We start from the raw sequence: 9,123 nt of genomic DNA, 5'->3' as shown, positions 1-9,123 counted from the left end.
GCCTTGGACTTGGGCTCACACTGGGTCCAGCTGTGGACCTAGGCTCTGTGGAGACACATCTAAAGACATAACAGGAAGGCTTCTGGTTTACTAGTCTACAAAGCTCTCAGCAGCCTTCTGTTGTGAGTGTGGCTAAAAGGAATTTCTAACTGAGAATAAAGTGCCCAAGTTGCCAAGTTGGAAAATTGTTTACTTTTTTAAAAAAAACCTCTTTCAGATACTCATGTTTTTAGTATATATTCTCTCTTTTCTTTTTGTTAGTAAGATAGATTTTTATCTACGTACATAGCATTTTCAATTAGGACAAATTCTACATTTATTCATAAAATTACTAACCAACATTGAAAAGGGGTTCAGGGAGTCATGTTTCAGTGACAGAATGAAAGGGAAGACATGAGATGTTCCCAAGGATCCCACACAAGGTGGACCATCTACTGCTGAGCCATGTGGTGGAGCAGATGGAATTCAGTCCTGCGTTTGCCTTATGTTTTCCCCTCTCCCAGCTTGCTGAGGGTTGCCTTTGTGTTCATAAACTCTCCTACTCCTTGCTCTGTTGGCCTCATGATACGCGGGAGCCTGGGAAGGGCCTGACGGGAAGAAGCATGGAGAGACCATGGCCCAGTGGCGGAGGACGTAGCTCCTTGAGCCATGCCGCCCTGGGTGGGCCGTCCACGGGCTGAGCAGCAGCCCCGGTGCTGTGAACACTGTTTGAGCCTGGACCAGGTTGAGGCCCTGAAGGACAGGCGTGGTCTTACATGCTCATACTTCCTCATCACCCCACAGGAACACCCCCAGGCATGTAGGAGGTGCTTGCTGAAGATGTAGAGGAGGTTAGAAAGCTTCTCCTCTCCCCGCTGGGTTCCAGGCAGGGGCCCTGAAGGTTCACCCACGGAAGACAGAATGACACTCAGAAAGAGTGGAGTCTGTTAGTAGGTGGATCACCCACCCTCGCAGGAGAGGCTCCCAGGAGCAGCTAGGGGGCTTTGGAACCCAGGCTTACACAGATCTGAACAAAGAACAAATATTTGCAGCCAGGTGACAACCCAGAGGAAGGGGGTTAGGCTTTCAGGGGCAGCAAACAGGGATGGTAGACTTTGGGGAGCTAATGAGGGTATGGTTATTCAGGACCAGTGTGCCTGCTCAGGGTGAATGGGAGTCTAGCACCTGCCCTCCTCTTGCTGGTCTGGGAGAGGGGGATGCCAGGGATTGATGTCCTGGCTTTAGGCAAATGGGGCAGGGGCAGAGAGCTGCTCTTTCTCACGTGTCTTCAGCTCAAAATCACCAATATGGCAAAGTGGCCTGTGTTGGCGTGGGTGTTGGTGTGGGTGTTGTGGCCCCTATAAGGGACCCTCTGGCTCCTTCTAGGGCCGTCTGGCTTTGGTGCAGGGTGCCAGGGGCCTGCCAGGAGCGGGCTTGGAAGGAACAGGTCAGAGCTTGAGGAAGGAAAGACAGGGAGTAGGTGGGGGACACCTTGCGCGTGGTTAGCGATGCTGCTCCTGGAAGTGATGTTGTCCGCTTTGTCTAGAATTCCTTGCAAGCTTCTTGAGAAGCCCAGCCGACTTTGGGCAAGAGACAGAAATATTATCTCTTCTGGGAAGGTCAGAGCCAAGGGCCGCGTCCCGGAAGAGAAGGCTCCTTGTGCACCAAGATGTTTCCTCAGTTTTAACTGATTAAGGAACCAAAGCACGGACCATGTTCCTTCCCCTGCAAGAGAGCGGGCGGGAGGGGTGGCAGCAGGGTCTAACCCTTTCCTGGAGCAAAGCCCAATCTGTATCCTTTGCCCATTTATTCATTAAGTTGGTTTTGTTTGGTTGCTTACCACATACTTTTTAATCATTTCTATGTCCTTCGAGTCTTGTGACCCAGGTCTTCACACCGCTTGAATTCTGCAGACCCAGGCATCCTCTGGGGATAAGGCCCCCCTCTTTCCTAAGCACTATACCGTAAGGTATACCTGCCTGACCTCGAGTGACCATGCAAACCATGTCCCGCGCGGTGACCGTGTGGGGAGGGGATGTGTCTGTCCCCCTGCTGCTCCATCCACGGGTGCTCTCCCCCGCTGTCCCCAGAGATGCCCTCCAGCCAGGACCCAACCAGCGGTTACACTGAGCGTTTGGCCGTGTTTTCCCTCAGCACCCACTCTGGAGAAACGGGTCAGTTTTCCCCAGAGTGGCCCACGTTCTCCACGAGGCCACTGTTTGCTCTCTTCTGAGCCTGTGTTCCCATGGCCGGGGGTTAGGTGGGAAGGCCTCCGTCTCCATAGTCAGTGTGTAAATCCAGTGACGCTTGGCACCTCGGACATTCTGTCCCTGGTGCACTCCCCGGATTTCTCATGCCATCCGTGATGATTTCCTGCACCAGACGCACACCCACTCCTCCCTACTCTGCCTCCCTCCCCCTCCCTCCCAGTAGTAGTCAGCTGCAAGGGGAGACTGGGTATGACGGTCACCTCCATGGGGACGGCCGAGGTGCTCTCTTTCTGCCTCTCTTGCCCCATTATGGAATTTCCTTGAGCCAACGGGAGCCCCATCAAGCCGGCCCCTGTGTCCTTCTGGCGGGCTGCATCTTTGAGTGCTTCCCCGCTCTCTGAAAGCTCAGATATGCAGGCAGATCATACTCTCTATGCCCCAGAGTTGGGATCATCCATTTCTCCAAGGAGCAAAGGGTGATTTTTTTAAAATACAGATTTCAGAATCAGAATCAGTATTTTTCAAAATCCTTCTTCCCCACAGGCCCCCACCCAACATGGTTCATAATATCAGGTATGTTTAGGGTGCCCTCACCCCTAAAATCCTGCACTGTTCCTGGCATGCATAAGGTGCTGAATAACAAAAACCAGAATGTCAATTTTCTTCCTGACCCTAGACTGACAACCTAAGCTGAACCAGAGCATGAATTTCAGCACAAAACAGCCCACATTGACTCACAGTGTCTAATTCAACTTAATTGAGATACCAGTTTTGTGTTGACTGTACCCATTGGAAAGAAAACAAGGCAGGGAGATACAGGCCCCGGGCTGTGTATTCTTCTAAGATCACTGAGCACAGGCGAGGCCAGAACACCAAGGATTTAGAATGCGTGAATACACTGATGTTTCATTTGGCTAAAATTACTCCACTCCATTTTTCCACCTCTTTTAAGCCACCCTAAAGATGGGATCCCAGATCTATTTCTAAATCACACTGAAGGAGATTCCACTGTCTGCTTGCATAATGCATCCCAGTGTTTTAATTTGGGATCTTCTCATCACGAAGAAGCATATTTTCAGTCTCGGCCACTTCGGCCTCCTCCTCTTGCTTCATCAAAAGGAAGATGAAGCGAGATAAGACCACAGCCGCCCCCGAGCTCCGCAGACGACGCGGTGCCGCGCGGCGCAGAGCCCATTCTCCCCCGGACGCCGGCATCACACTGCGGTCCCCGCGCACCCAGCCCCCTAGTGGGTTTCCAGTCACTGCTAGAGAAACAGCCGCCGCCACAGCGTCTGCTCAGTTGCTGACGACTGCCTCAGTCCACGGCGGGTGCTGTAACCAAGCACGGCCCAGAACTTGTTCCTCGCGCCCTGTGGGGGCTGGACGTCCAAGGTCTCGGTGCTGGCTCAGGTCCTCACGCTGCGGAGGGAGAGGGCGCCGGGTCCTCTAACGCCGTCCTGTAAGCACAGCCGCCCTGGGTCCTCACGGACCCTCAGGCACCTCCTCCCCAGCCCTGGGTGCACACAGTCCCGTGGGGGGTCAAGGCCCCACCTGTGAAGCTGGGGGGCACTCAGTGCACAGAAAAACCAGCCTTTAGAAAATACTTCCTCCCTCGCAGCGCCTGTTTTACAGATGTGCGGATGGATGGGTGGATGGACACAGAGGCGGCCGGGCGCTGGAAGATCCGGCCAGTAGGTGGCAGGGCCCCCTGAGGTCGGATCCCGCGTCCTTGCCTTCCTCAAGCTGTCATCCTGAGAGCATGATGTCCGCTGCTCGTAGGCTCTGAGCTCAGCGGACGCCCAGCTCGGGCCGGGCAGCTCTGTGTCCATGTCGGGCAGGCGCCCGGGAGCCCCGCTTCCGGATGTCTGGTCCCCGAGCCGCACCAGCAGCTCCCGAGGAAAGTGTCTGGAACAGAAGCTGAGCTTGGAGGGACAGGCGCGGCTTTGGAGTCATCCTCGGATGGCCCCTAGAAGCCCACCTGGAGTCAGACCTCAGGCCCAAGGCAGAAGAATGCTTCCCTGATGCATCCTCAGACCAGGACGCGGCCCGGACATTTGGAGCCAAGAGGGTGGACACCCAGAGCCAGGCCCCTGAGGAAATGGTACCCTCGCTCCTCTGAACAAGACAGCTGTGCCATGAGGACACAAAACTGGCAGGACAACCCTGACGCCACAGGGGCCGCTCCCCACGCCCACACTGTCCCACGCGGGTGCAGCCACGTCTCAGGTGCATGGGTGCCACAAGGGTCAGCATTTCCCCAGGGGTCACAGAAGGTCTCACGGATGGATGGACAGGGTGCCCCCAGTGGGCTCGCCCTGCACAGCACAACACACCCAAGGACGCCCTCATGGGCACCACCTTGGAGGCCACAGGCTTGTGCATCTGGATCTGCACAGAGCAGGACCCCCTCGCCCCACCCTTGCCACACATGCTCCAGAATGCCCACAGGGCGGCACACCACGCCCACCCCCACTTAGCACACACTTCCCTGCCATTTTCCCCCCTCAGATGGTGTTATGTCCCCTCTGCTCACTGGTGGCTGCTTTTGCGGGATTGGCCCATTCCCATCACTCCTTTGTCTCCAATCAGGTTTCCCATTGTCCTCGATGATTGGCGGGACTTCCTGGAACATTCTGGGCGCAGATCCCTTCTCCATTTCAGGCACTGCAAGTGCAAGACTTCCTCCAGCACTCCAGACCTCCTCCAGCATTCCAGACCTCCTCCAGAATTCCAGACCTCCTCCAGCATTCCAGACTTCCTCCAGCATTCCAGACCTCCTCCAGAATTCCAGACCTCCTCCAGCATTTCAGTCCTCCTCCAGAATTCCAGACCTCCTCCAGCATTTCAGACCTCCTCCAGAATTCCAGAACTCCTCCAGCATTCCAGACATCCTCCAGAATTCCAGGCCTCCTCCAGAATTCCAGACCTCCTCCAGCATTCCAGACCTCCTCCAGAATTCCAGACCTCCTCCAGCATTTCAGACCTCTTCCAGAATTCCAGACTTCCTCAAGCATTCCAGACCTCCTCCAGCATTCCAGACTTCTTCCAGAATTCCAGACATCCTTGAGCATTTCAGACCTCCTCCAGCATTCCAGACTTTCTCCAGCATTCCAGACCTCCTCCAGCATTCCGGACTTCCTCCAGCATTCCAGATGTCCTCCAGCATTCCAGACTTCCTCCAGAATTCCAGGTGTCTGTTAGTGGGGCTCCTTGATCTTCAGCAAACACATCCACCAATATCTTGCTTGATAATTTGTACCCTTGGGGCTTTTCCATTTCCAGAGCTCAAAGACCTTCACTTCCATCTCTTACTTTATGATTTCACCTGCCACATCAAGTGTTTAATCCAGTTCAAGTCCAGGTCTAATGATGAAATTAAGGATCAGGCTTCATTGTTTTCTCCACATAATGAGCAAGTTTCTCATTCTCAACCTTTAAAAAAATCTGTCCTTTCTCTGGGGGAGATTGTGGTATGTCATCTTTATTAAATATTGAGTCTCCCATATGACTATGGGTCCGTTTTTTATCCTATTTTGTTGTATTGATCTATCTGGTCCTATGGCAATCCACACAGCCTATATTAGTTTGGCTTTCTAGTATGTTCCACTGTGAGGTAAGGAGATTTCCCCCTTTGGCTTTACCTTTTAAAACTGACTTTGCTGTTCATGTATTTTCATTTTTCATATAAATTTCAAATGATATTTTTGAGTTTACCTAAAATTCCAGCTGGCTATTTAATTTGCATTGCAAAGAATGCATTTGAGTGGTGTTGACATCTTTACAGTATTATATCACATCCAAAAATATGTATCTCTCCATTTGTCCAAAACTTCTCTTTTGTCCTTCAGTAGAGTTGAACAGACTCCATAGAAGTCTGGTGCATTCTTTCTTCGGTTAATTCTTGATTCTTCATCCATTAGACATTCATTCCTTTAATACATACTCACTGAGTGCTTTCAGAGTCCTTAGCACTAGGGGCAGTGATGAAGAAAACAACCCAGTTCCTAGCCCTGTTGGGGGTAAGATTCCATAGGAATATATGGAATATAAGGCATATTCTATAGCTTTATGAAGATATTTTTATTCTTATTAGAAATGATTACTTACTTATTTACTATATGTTTTATTTTTTACTACATTCCCACAATATTTTACTGTAAGAGCATGTGAATACATTTATTTATTTGCTATAGTGTTTCTAGCTGATTATTGATGGCATAGAGGAGTGATGTTGATTTGTAAGCTGAACTTGGATCTGGCAACCTTGATGAATTTCCTATTAGTTCTAAAAGTACATCAATTCTATTGAGGGTTTTATGTAGATGAGCTAATCAACTATAAACAATAACACTTTGGGTGCCTGGGTGGCTCAGTTGGTTAAGCGACTGCCTTCGGCTCAGGTCATGATCCTAGAGTCCCGGATCGAGTCCCATATCGGGCTCCCTGCTCAGCGGGGAGTCTGCTTCTCCCTCTGACCCTCTTCCCTCTTGTGCTCTCTCTCTCTCAAATAAATAAATGAAATCTTTAAAAAAAAAAACAATAACACTTTATCTCTTTCCATCTTTAATCTTATTATTTTATTTTCACATCTTATACCTTTGGTCAAGATATCAAATGTTATATTAAACCATACCAATGATACCAGGCATCCTTATCTTGTTCTTGATTTTAGTATGAATTATATAAAAATTGTCCATCAAGTATGATGTGTCTATTACAGGTTTTGATATATTGCCTTTTACAAGGTAGCAAATGTCCTATTTTTTGTTTCCTGAGACTTTTTCAGAGAAGAGTTAAATGTCACTATGGGAATTTTCTGCATTTGTTTAGAACATGATTTGATTATTCCCCTTAAACACACTGCGTGGTATGGTTGTTTAAGAAAAGTGGTCACAGTTGTCTGACAATCTTCCCAATGAGAAGCAGGGTCTCTGTTCCCTCCTCTGGGATCTGGGACAACATGATTTCTTGGACCAAAGAACATGGTGGAATGACTCCATGGTAGAATGATGTTGGGTGGACATGATGTTGGATGACTCTCCAAGGCAGGAGAGTAAGTCTACCTCATTCCCTGGGTTTTTCTGTCTGGAGGAAGCTGGCTGCTATGTTTGAAAGTCTGAGAGTACCATGCTCAGGAGGCCAATGCTGGAACTTGGGTCAAGCCCCAGCCATCAGTCAGCATCGACCTCCTGCCATTAGACTGAAATATCTTAGAAGTCTGTATGGTTGGGCTTCCACCGTAAGCTGAAAATGTTGCTCATGGGGCTTCTCCCTGAGGGTGGCTTTGTGGACTGGGAGGCCCCGGATGCATAGGCTGAGGCCGTCACCCCCGTGCTGATGGAACCAACACGCGAGGGGGCTGCACTGCGCGCTCGCGCCTCCTGAGCCCCGTGGGAGCCTGCGTGCTGTCTCCCTCTTCCTCTTTGTCCTCTGTCATTAAGCCGTTCCCTGCATCCGCATCCGGCCCAGGGTGGGCGACACAGAGCTCACCCTGCGTTTTCATGGCCCTGAAGCCCCAGCGAAGGTGACACACTCACCCTCAAAAGCACAGAGGAGGAATGACGCCCTCCATCATGGGATGCTGCACAGAACACGGTGTGAGATGGTTGGCAACAGAAATTATTGTTGCAAACCCAGATAGCGTTTATAACAGAGACCAGCAGACATGTTTTAAAATTCTTGTAAAACATTAAAACTGATGGAGGAAACTCGTGACTCTGACGGCCGGTGTGTGAGGATCCCCTCTGGGGCCGGGGACCACAGTACAGAAAACACTACTTCCAGCTCATTGTTAGAGGTAGTTAATGTTTCAAGGAAACTAGTCAAGTGTTCCATGTTTGACAAATGATGAAAGCAATTTCCACGTTAAAGATGTTGGAATAAATCCTGTTCATGCTCCCATGTCAGCAGGTGAGTCAAAGATCTCTTCGGTGGGTACGCAGTTTGGGGAAATGCCAGTCCACACCAGCATGGGGGTGTTTTCCGCCAGCTGGGAAATGTGGGAGTCGTGACCTCGGAGCTGCTTGTCCACGAGCAGTCCTTGGTAGGACACACGTCTTGCCGCTTGGTCTTCTGCAGGGATCCATCCGAACAGCGTTTCCGGTCCTCCTGCAGGTAGGTGGTATCCAAACGTGTGGCCTAGCATTGGTTCAAGGTCAGGGCACGTGAGCCAGACCCTGGGCGCCCGTGGACTCTGGGCTTCACTGAGACCACGGAGCACAGCCCTCAGGTGGTAACCAGCTGTCCAGTGGCCTCGGCGTGGGCATTAGGGGTTGTCTGGGTGGACATGGTGGCGTCATTAGAGGTAGGCCCTTCTGACCCGGGACATCTGTGACCCAAAAAGGTTACTAGCGTCCCCACCCCGTGCAGTCAGCGTGGAAACAGATGCTGCGCGGAGACCTGGTGCGGGGGCCACAGTGTGCGTGCAGGGTTGCTCGGGCGCTAGGTCTCTGCTCCCTCGCCTGGGACCAGGCTAACAGCGGCACCGACAGGAGTTTGGTCCGGAGTAGGAGAGACAAGCTCCACGGGGCCCAAGTCGAGCTGCTTCGGGGCTAGGCTTTCAGGTGGGAGCGTCTTGTGTCCCCGGAGGCTGAATTCTCACCTGCACTTCCTGCACATCCCGGGGCCCAGTGCCCGCCATGCTCCAGGCAAGCACGTTGGGGCACTGGCCCGATTAACCTATGGCCCACGTTACCAATAGGAGCACATGGCCCAGGCTCTCCCCTACCGTTTCTCCCCTTGGCAGGGGCGAGGATGCTGTGAGGGGGAGCCTGGTGGGGCTGGCCCCTCAAGGAAGAGTGCAGTCAGGGATAGCAGTCAGCATCTCGCCTCCTGGGGACAGCAGGTGACGGGGCTCAGGAACAGAGCAAGCCGTTGGGAGGTGCACCTGTTTGGGAACCATACATCAGTCCCTCCGATGCTGTTTCTTACCTTG

This window comes from Callorhinus ursinus, unplaced genomic scaffold (genome assembly GCF_003265705.2).
Source record: "Callorhinus ursinus isolate GAN/ISIS: 27379988/994484 unplaced genomic scaffold, GSC_fseal_2.0 scaffold17, whole genome shotgun sequence".
Lineage (NCBI taxonomy): Eukaryota > Metazoa > Chordata > Mammalia > Carnivora > Otariidae > Callorhinus > Callorhinus ursinus.
Note: the sequence above shows the minus strand (reverse complement) of the source record.